The sequence below is a fragment of the Schistocerca piceifrons genome, chromosome 3 (assembly GCF_021461385.2).
Source record: "Schistocerca piceifrons isolate TAMUIC-IGC-003096 chromosome 3, iqSchPice1.1, whole genome shotgun sequence".
Classification (NCBI taxonomy): Eukaryota; Metazoa; Arthropoda; class Insecta; order Orthoptera; family Acrididae; genus Schistocerca; species Schistocerca piceifrons.
Window position 1 is genome coordinate 221,391,378 of NC_060140.1, and position 11,675 is coordinate 221,403,052.

Consider the following 11,675-nt stretch of genomic DNA (forward strand, 5'->3'; position numbering starts at 1 on the left):
AATTGAGATATTAGCGGTGTAGTGGAACAATAGATGCAACAAAAGTAGAAGCAATGTAATCAAAACAGATTAAATATTCTTCAGTTTAAAGATACTACACTTTAAAGATAAAAAACTGAAATAAATGTCAGCTTTATAGGGCTTATAAAAATAAAATAATCGGGAAAAACGGAGAAGGAAATCAGAATAGATGAGACACATGTGCATAGAAATTGAATAAGAGGGGGTCTTAATTTGATGCTGAATACAAGAAATGCAGACGTAAAATCAAAGAAGTGTAAAGCATAGGTTGTAACGTAGGCGGTGCAGATGAGAAAACTATGTTATATCCAGAAGAGTGGGTAGATGAAATAAATACAAGGAAACTCAGCATGAAGGATAATAGCTAACCTGCAGTATGTCTGAAGATTAGATGCAACTACATGTGAAACAAATAGACGATCCATTAATGATGTCAGAATTCGACAAAGTACTGAGTGATTTCCAATGAAGCTGGCATTCCAGTAACAGAGTTACTATAATCGAAAACACATAAAACTCTTTACTGTCTAATGTGTTCGAACACAGACCTACTTCCGATCAGGTTCACAGAAATGGATTAGCATAATATTATGATGAAGATTCGAACGTATAAACGTGAAAACTATTGAATGACTTGTCTCATATATATCATGCTTAAAGCATGTTGTCTACAACAATGTTTGGAAAGAGGGAAACACAAATTATGATGAGTTTACCTTGAGAAAAAAAAGTAGCGGATAGTTAGCTGTGTGTTTGAGATTAATAGAGGAAAGGCCAGGAGCCCGTTAAAGGTATTTCAGAGGGAAAAACTTCCGAGAACACCTAAAGAATACGTGAATTCAAGGGCAATATACTGAGCAAGCTGTGAGGAAGTGAAAGAGTCTTTCAGAACAGAAATGAAGTCACAAAAGTAACGGATAGGAGTAGTGAGAACTGAAAATGAAATACGTATTTTGGCGAAAAAAGTAAAATAAAATAACTAAAATAAAAAATAAAATAACGAGGGCTTGGAACGGTTTCGGTGTGGCTTTTGACAGCATATTTACCACAAAATACGGGTCGAGAACGAACAAAATGGAAACTAAGGTGATGAAGATTAGTAGAAAGTGATTCGCTTAGCACTGATTTGGGGGAGGATGCAGTAAGGAGGGAACTGAAGAACTCCCACCCTGTCGTGGCCGTGTGGTTTGAGGCGCCATGTCCCGGATTGCGTGGCCTCTCGCGCCAGAGGTTCGAGTCCTCCCTCGGGCATGGGTGTGTGTTGTTCTTAGCATAAGTTAGTTCAAGTAGTGTGTAAGTCTAGAGACCGATGACCTCAGCAGTTTGGTCCCTTAAGAATTCACACACATTTGAATATTTTTTAAAGAACTTTCTTCTTTAAGAATCAAGGGCACCCAAGATCAATAAAGCAAGGAAGAGATCATAATAAGGTGGACTCAATGAAAGAAAGTTTTCTTGGAAGAAAGGGCTGTCTTGGTGTTGAATATGGACATGAAACTGGGACTCTGATACTCCATATGTGGAGCACAGAATTTGTATGGAAGTAAAACGTGGACTGTGGGAAAACTATGGGAGAAACAAGTGGAAGGATCTCAGTTACAGTTCTGCTGAACGATGTTATAAAATTAAATGGGTGGTTAAACAATAAGTGTAAATGTCGTGTGACCAGGGCCTCCCGTCAGGTAGACCATCTGCCCGGTGCAAGTCTTTCGATTTGACGCCACTTCGGCGACTTGCGCGTCGATGTTAAACAATGGAAAGCAGATTTACTATTATCAGTGGGAGGGAGCATCAATCCAAGGAGAAGATGGGACAGAACAGCAGGTTTTCTGCTCCCACAGCCAAGAGAAGCTTGTATTGCACTGAAGTGAGCAACAGTAAAAAAAAGTCGATGAGAAGATAAGAAATAAAATATTTAAATAAGTTACCGACTGTCTACAGTGCAATAGACATGAAGAGATGACAGGAGTAGCCCAAGTTATGAAGAGCTGGAGGTTGCAAAACAAACAAGTTCACTAAAGGCGTTAGCATAAAAATGGTTTGCTTAATGTGAAACTTATCACATAAGCTTCTGAAAAGCATAGCTGGACCGAGTTTCGAAAAAAAAATCAGGTATGAACTTTAAAAATTTCTACAAAGAAATGCAAAATTATTCTCAGACAAGAAACTTTCACATATTAAAATTAGATCTTAGTAGTGGAATAAGGTTGGTTGTATGTCACTTTTGATATCAAACCGATATGCAAATTAATTAAAATATGACAGCTGATTGATTTATGATCTTAACCTATTATTCTGCTAAGTAGTTTTTCATGCAACACCCACCCCTTCTCAGATCATGGGTCGTTTAACTTATTATTCTGCTAAGTGGTTTAACCTGTAACCCCACCCTTCCTCACCCCCCAGGGTCCCTTAACCTATTGTTCGGCTAAGCAGTTTCCTCTCATCCCTCTCCCCGCCCCTATTCTCACCTACTGTTATACTAACTGATATTATGACCCTCTGTGGTTCAAAATGGCTCTGAGCACTATAGGATTTAACTTCTGAGGTCATCAGTCCCCTGTAACTTAGAACTAATTAAACCTAACTAACTTAAAGACATCACACACATCCATGCCCGAGGCAGGATTCGAACCTGCGACCGTAGCACCTAGAACCACTCGGCCACCCCGGCCGGCCTGACCCTCTATGGTTTGATTTATGATCCTCTGGAGATAATCCATCCTTCTGAGAAATCTCCCTCACCTCTTGCTCCTCCTCCCACCCTCACTCTGTGCAAATGGGGACTTTTTTGTCAGCCCCTCTTTAGTTCAGTTCTGAGTCAATATTCCCCATCCTGAGAAACCCCACCCCCCCTACCTTCCTCTCCCCCACTTTCCACTCACCACCACACATCTGGAAATTGCTAGGGAAAAGTCTCAGTTTGTGTTGGAGAGGATGAATTTCTCAACACAAAATTCAAATCAATGTCAATAATATATAGTTCAGTTCAATTTCGATATTCTTTATTTAATCACGTAGTGATACACCGGACTCTCCCAGTTGGGGAGAGCTCACAACTGCACCCCCACCTCTGTCTCCACTTCCCATAGTGTAATAGCTGTAAGCGCCATATTAAATACTGTATACCACTGACCATGGACCAGAAGCCGATGTCCTTTGATATTCAATACAAGGGAAAACATCTCTGCTCTCTATCAAGTGGCTACTTTCTGTAGTAACACCTACACATCAAACCTATAGGCCAAGGTGACATGCCTACCTGCCAGAGTGCCTCCATTTGTTCTCGTGACCCCTGAACAAACCACTGGGTTTGAGAATTTCCAAACTCGCCTCCTGCCTCTGTCTCTCTCAAGTGGTTTGTTCCTGCTTGTGTAAACATATGCATGAACCAATGTGTCCAAACACACATATGGAGGTTCCCATCCCTCCTCAGAATGTTGTGTTCCTGTAGGCCAATGCTGAGGACAAAGTGAGAGCTGACACAGTTGTGGTATCAAAAATGGCAGGAAATAGTCCATTTGCACTACCCTATCAAATTAATTGCGTAACTCCTTGCAGGAGTCATATAGACTGCTTAAAACACTCACCACCTGCATGATAAAACATATTTTTAACGTTTGAGAATCACACACAAAGATTTTACAAATCAAATAATTACATTTTCGCTACAAACAGATTGTGGCACTAAATATATCCGAGGTCTTGTAAGCACCAACGTTTTAGAACTCAAGTAGTTTCACAACGTTTTCACTAAACATATCTGGTGATAAAGTCTTCTCATAACACATACTCATGATTACAAAGTGCATGCCATCCACGACTGCTGGGTTAGCTGTTGCTGCACCAGTCAAGAGAGGCACACACACACGTGACCATAATTGCATGCACATCTCCAGCTGAACCAGATGCTCAAAGACTGGAAAAACTGTCACTGTGACTGTCAAGCAGAGAACTGATCAATTTGCATGGTGGGAATAATCGGAGTAATCGTCCAGGCCAAACACTCGCTATTTTTTCACACAACACACACATCCACTTCTGTTGTCACTCAACTGGCATACTGATTACTTCGCTACTCAGCCATCCAAAAGGCTCTGACACTGGGAGCTGTGGCTGTGGTCGAGAGTCAACAAGTCAGAGCATTCTTTGCGTGTGACCAGTCATCACAGGCTAATTTGTGGCTTCCAGTCAGCCAAGCCCCCCATGAGCACCTCTGCTGCTGGCTGCAGCACTCTGCAAGACAAGCAGGTTGGCTTGGACGTATAGATCTAACGGTAATTCCACCCCCAACAGAGACCCTCCCCAGTTTAAAAAAAATCCACTTTACCCTATACAAGACATGGATAACTTCGAATTTATCACGTGAAATGTAGATTCCTCCTTATTCTATGAATTATTTTCAAAGACAGAAAAAATGTGTGGATACATCACAGAAGTATCGTCACTTGTTGTGAAAATGCACTACAATATGCAGAGGCCATAAGTATCTGAGAGTCCTGTCATCAGGCAAAAAAAAAAAAAAAAAACAAGAAAAAAATCTGCTCTTTCAGCTTAATACCTGTTACAACTTGCACCAGAGGACTAGAATATTTAACTCACTTTTGGCTCATGAGAGACTGCTAAGAACATGTTCTACCTGTGTCATAGGATGCCTCTCACTTTCAGACTCTCTTAAAGTAGCCAAATGCATCGTCATCTACAAAGTCTCTTGTCAGTGAAATAGGAAATAAAATGTTCAGTAGTGGTCCAGAGCGCACTGTGCAATGCTCCATACAATGGCTCTTGAAGTATGTGTATAGACGTAGATGTAAATTCAGCATACCTATGAAGATGTCAGTAGATCCATTTGTAGGTATGCAAAACTCATGTTGTCTCTTATTTATCAATAAAACAAAAGTCATAACTTCTGCAGCAGATTGTCTCTTAGTAAAAACCTTTGTATTAGCTTCTAATTTTCTTACTGTAGTCATTTCACGAGACATATGTGAGAGGCTGTAACAAATTTGCCCACAACACTTAGAAGAAGGGATACAGAGCTCACCTCTAAACTTCGCTTAACCACCATATTCTCATGAATCTTCCAGTCTTTGATATATAGCAATAGAATCCACATGATTATGATAACAGTTGTCACTAGTCAAGTCACAGATCCCTGCTCATTCTCTTGAAATCCCATCATGTTCCGACAGTATTGTTCCATTAGTTAGAAGACTGTCTAGTCAGCCACCCATCGCTGACTAAGTAGGGAGCTATCACAATGAGAAAAACAGCACAGTAACACATAGGAGGAAATTCACAACCATGCAGAGTATACATGGAAGCACAAAGAAATTCTGAAGTATAACTCCTACAATTCCTCGATGTCGAATTATTGTCTATAAGTTCCCCTTGTACATGTTCTAATCTTATTTGTCATACACCTATGATTAATATGCTAGAAATACAACAGTGTTACGGTGTCAGAGTTTTTGTAGGCTGTACAGAGTCTCTATCTATCTATCTATCTGTCTGTCTGTGTGTCTATCTCCTCATTATTTTTATAACATCCAATGGAATAAATCTAAGAACTAAAAAATCTTTAGTAATGTCACCTGGTAGAGAACTCGATAAGACTTTATCATGTCTCTCTCTTGTGATATATCGAAAGCAGATACTGTATGCGTGTTGACATCGATATGTAGTGATCCGATTAAATATACACTTATTAGTCCATTGGAGCAGATGTGCCATGATTGTAGTTGCTTCCACAGACTGTGTGTAAATGTTTTTCTTGTGTACTGTAGGAGGATCATATACACAGACTGTCAATGACAAGAGAGGGTTCCTGTGTTGTTATTTCATTAGCGGTTTGTTACATTGTTTTTCTGCTGCAACACATCCAAGCAGTGTATGACTATAGCTTTGTACACTGCCATACATTTTGTTTTTCTACCATGATTTTGAGGTTCATGTCAAGTGCGAAGTCTGCATTATTATGTTTTGATCCATAGGCTCTCACAGAAAGCTGAATATCACATTGTGTAAGATATATTGCTTCCACAACACTCCTGATGGTTGAAATAAAAAAACAGATGCGATGTTTCTTATTGACGAAAATGTGAAAGAAATAGCAACATATGGAAAAGGGAAAAGTTTGCATCATTGTGGAGACTTTCCAAACAACCCTCTGAAGGTGATGAACACTACATTTAAACTTATGTTCCACAGTGATGAGGCAGAATGTGTCTCAGCACTCTGTCTCTGAAGAGACCAAGAGCATTGATTCCTCATTCTGGCAGTGCATATTGCACCGAGGTATACGATCACTGTTTTGGTGTCCTAGGCGGTGGTCATCATGACCTCCAAATCTTTGGACACTGCATTTTCATTTTTAAGGCTTTCAGTGCTACACCACATGTGGAATTTGGAGTATTTTGCAGAGCTTAAACCTATAGAGCAAGGACGGTATGCACTATCAGCTGTCAATCATACCCATAAAGGAATGAAATGATTTTCATATATCCAAGTGAGCTTGTCAGTACCCTCCTTCATCCAAATTTTTATTGCATTTAGCTTAGTGATATGTATTTTCCATCAATTTTCGTAATTTTACAAGGTTTCCCATCATTTAAACGCATTTTACGGAATTACTTGAGTTCCATATCATAACACTCGATGACTTCTCACATCAACTAAACATCTCATCTTGTCAATCTCCTGATGCTGTCAGCAAATTACATTACACGTCAATTTCAGTATCATTACTAAACCATCACTCTCCACTAGTTTGTGAGTGCTATATACATGTGGACATATCACTAACCCTGTTATTCTACCTACATCATGCAGCACAAATACTGTTTCTTAGCACAGGAAATTACCATCATCAGAGAGGTTGTGGAAAAACTACATTCCTTAGCCAAAACACTTTATAAATTTGGTAAGATCTTATTATGACTACCCACCGCTCCCTATGTGCTTAGGAGCCATAAAGTATTCTCACATTTGTAGGATAAAGTCTGAGATTGAAAGACTCACCATCACCTTTGGTGGTTACAACATCAACAAAAAAATCATATCCACAGTAGCACTCTGCTCTGTATTTTGAAATCAGCTGGTCTGTCGTTGAACCTCTTAGCTTAGGACCCTAAGCAAAACTCTAGGACGTCTCTCTATGCATCTTGTGACTATTCCTTTGACTTTAACCAACCCTCCCTGCAACATCACCTCCGATTTAATTTTGAACTGACCTGAAGTTGGAGGGCATGCTACATTCGATGTCTTGTAAAGGAACAGAACGAGCTGAGTTCCAAGTAATCAATACACTTCGATATTTTTCTTTTGGAAAGAGCATAAGACATGTTCCAAACTCGCACAACCAACAGACACTAGTGATATAGACCAGTATTCTCATTCCAGTGCTATATCTGCCATTCTGCAAAGACTGTTCTGTACCAATCATACTCATGCACCCATACAATTACACACAATCTCTCTAGATGCATCATGCTGAGGAGGTTAGCACTCCTTATTGGCTTATAGTAGATATGAGCCTGATATATTCGAGTGTTTTGTGATGTCATAACAAATGGTTACAAAGAAGAAGAAACATATAGTTTATATATGATGGAACTCCAGTTTGAAGGAGTTTGAAACAAAATTATGTAAATCGTTTGTGCCATCAATTCCATAGTACCTGTGTAATTTTTGGATTCCATACCAAAAAACTACTGGAAAGAGAGAAATTATCATAGAACATAAATGTACGTGCCTAAGGCTACACGGTTCTGCACTTAAATGTGTCATAAAGTTAAAGCAATGTGGTTCCTGGTATAGTAGTCATGTGGAATGCAGCCCTGTTAATACTTCAATGCAGGTAGTATATTTCCAACACCTAACATACATTCACCATGCAAGTTTTTTCTATCCCACCCACTATGGTAAGAAACTTTAAGATGATAAAACTACTATCTTCTGCACTAAAGGAAAAAGAAAACATAGATTCCCTGTGATACATGCACTATATAGCTTTCTGGGGGTATATAGCACCAACTGTTCATATCAGATTATGAATTGGAAATTATGCTGTGCTTGCATCAGTTCTGTAAAATGATCATCAGCACAGCAACAGGAAATGCATGAAATAACAACATCTTTTGGAGAAACAGACACACACATCATCCGTAAAACAAATGTATACACGAAGATTGTTGTACCTCACAAACGCCTGTCAGTAACTCTGAACCTCTCCAGTTGTAAAGCTGAAGACTCGATATGTGCCCAAGATGTAAAAAGGAAATGAAGTGCTTCGCATACATCATTGTTCATCTAAAGAAGGATGTTGAAATAGGGTTTCCATCAGTTTGGTGGACGGAATTCATCACATATGCTTTGGACTTCCTCTCCAGACAGTGATATAGGGAGGCTTTCTATTAACGATTGCAGGCGGGTAGAGCACTAAGTCACACAGATAACATGCAATTGAAAACGAGTCAAATGTGGGTTATGCCACACAACTGATACAGCTCGAGATAACAATGGGAAAAAGATGGTTAAACGTGCGATAAATGACAAGACACATCTTCCTCATTCTACAATGCATCATCAGTCTACCATAATATCCTACCTCATTACAACCCCTCTCAATTGGTTACTTCATCCACTTTCTATCATCTTTTAACGCAGATTGATGTCAGTTTAGAGGCAGATATTTCTCTCATCTAAGAAAACCTCTAAGAAAGCAGTCTACTCATATGTATTTCTGGTACCTCAATAGACACACTGAAAAATGTTGTTAAAAACCATGCAGAAACTGTTCTGTATGGTATTTGTTAGCTGACGCTGCATGGTTGTGATTGTCTCTGTTCCTGTCTCTCAAAAGTGGTTACTTCCTGCCTGTGTGAACACATGTATGAACCAACATGTCCAAGCATGCAGATGGAAGTTTTCATCCCTCTTCAGAATACGGTCTTCATGCGATACAAAAAACGGCGAGAAATAGTCCATTTGCACTACCCTATCAAATTAATTGATCAACAATTTGTGGGAGTCAAATACAGAAGAATAGCACAATTGCCCTAGAGGTTGACACCTGTACAACATTTACAAGGAATTTTAGAATACATGGCCAGAAGTGAGATCATGGTTGCACGAGCGCAAGTGACATGAAATCAGTAGAATTACGAAAATTGACGGAGATTGCATATAAACTGAGGGAAAATATGACAAAATGCGAAGAAATTGAGAGAGAATCAGGAAGTACTTACATGTGCTTGGTGTAGGAAAATTCTCGTACACAGGAACGAGCGTGTGACAGCAAGGGAAAAAGTCGACATGGAAGCCCTAGGAACCAGGGAAACAGTAATTTTTCGTGGACAGCGATAAGACAACTAGAGTAGATTGTTTAAGCTGGGTGACCACCATGTAGAGTGATAAATTTATATACGTTCGATCACAAGCCTAAGTGTGACCACAACGTTATTAACAACCACCTTGTAGATTTTTATAAAGTGTTCAGACATGTGGCTATTATTAACTTTACATCATTCTTATCTAAAGAACATGGTTTACCCACTTGGGGACTTCAATATACAGCTACATAATGGATTGCATGTTTGACTCTGTGCAAGACTGATTGAGTTTTTTGAACTCTAAGAAACAATATTCAGAGTTTATAGAATGTGACATGACAAACTTTACGTCTCCTTTGCTAAAGAGCATTGTTTTTCCAGCTTGGGAACTGCAGTATGCAACTACTGAATAGATCTCGTATTTTACACTGTGTAACACTGTTTACATGTTTAAAGCTCTAACAAACAGTATTTACAATGCACTTCTGGAATTTCTCAAGCAGAGGAATGCCACTGCCTGATGTGTGAGAACAAATTTTGGTCCCTCAGCCGGATGTCACCTTGGTCTACGGGTTTGTGGTGCAGGTATTACAACAGGAAGCAGCCACTTGAGAGAGAACAGAGGTGATTTCAAAAAATGGTTCAAATGGCTCTAAGCGCTAAGAGACTTAACAGCTGAATTCATCAGTCCCAAAGAACTTAAAACTACTTAAACCTAAGCAACCTAAGAACATCACATACATCCATGCCCGAGGCAGGATTCAAACCTGTGACCATAGCAGCCGCGTGGTTCCGGAATGAAGCACCTAGAACTGCTCGGCCACGCGGCCGTCAGAGGTGGTTTCTCAGGTATGGAATATCAATGGATGCTGACTTCTGGTCGGCCGGGGTGGCCGTGCGGTTCTAGGCTCTACACTCTGGAACCGCGCGACTGGTATGGTCGCAGGTTCAAATCCCGCCTCGGGCATCGACGTGTGTGATGTCCTTAGGTTAGATAGGTTTAAGTAGTTCTAAGCTCTATGGGACTGATCGTAACGACAACTGTACATATAACAATTTTTTTTCTTTATGAATTTAGATAAATTAATATAAGCAATGTTTTGAATTTCTTTTTCGATTCTTTTCGTGTCATGTTAAAGAAACTGTGAGCAACTTTTGAAACGAATATTATTATTTATGTTAGATTTAAAATAATGTGGTAATCAAAGGAAAGTGTATTTAATGTTAAAACTATTGTAAGATGTGAAAATTGTAATTTATACACTTGGTCCATACGTAGGTAATGCATTAGGATATGTGTAGTAGAAAACCTGTGATGAATACCCTACCTGTAGGGGGAGCGGGAAAAGGTGGAGGCAGGCGAGGCGGGAAAACGCACACTGGCGCGGTTCGGCACAACGGGCTCAGTATAACAGTCGGAGGCGGGCAACAGTCGGAAGTACACGTACTGTACCGAGGAGGCTACCCAGGAAAAGTGGATTCCATTGAGCCTCGAATGAACCGATTCCGACGACTACTTGGCATGGCTATATTCTGAGGCACAAAGTTGGAAAGATTACGACGCTAAGAAGATGGAGAGTGCCGATGTTGTGTGAGCCTTAGCCGTGCTCGTATGTGTGCCGTGCTGCCCGCTATCTCGCTGCCCGCCATCCGCCGCACCGACCTGCACAGGTCAAACATTGATTTCATCTTTAGAAGTGTATCTGTGTGGACCAGTGTCGAAACTGTTTCTAACTGTTCAATAATAACGTGACTTTTACCAGAATTGCCTTAGCCATTACTGATCCTGATCACTGACCTAGACAGGATCCTTACCTCGTATTGTGCAATCCGAGTATCCTGAACTGAAAGTTTAATGTTAGTGTTAATGAAAATTATCAGCAGATTAATCTATGCCATAAAGGAGTCTAAAATTCCTGCGTGTTATTGCAAATGTTGGTAAAGAACAAAAGCATGACTAAATTGGAAGAGAGTTTTTTGAATTGAGTTAGCGATGTTAGTTAATTAATTTGAGACAGAAATAATGACAGTTAAATTATTGAGAAGTAAGACAAAATAGTAGTTATCCATAGATTGCTAAATTTGAGTGTAAATTTGCCTTCAGTACTTAATAGTTTCAGTATAACGACCATAACAGTTTCAGGCCCCCCCCCCCCTTCTCTAGTCCATTCTTTCAAACCTTGAAGTGTACTGATCAGATTTGTCCAGTAAAGCAAAGTTCTATATTAATCCTAAGTGTATTAGTGTTTTTCCATCCTTAATAGTGACATTGTGTGTGTACTTTCAAGATTGTCGATGCTAGGGCAATCTATGCCCGATTTC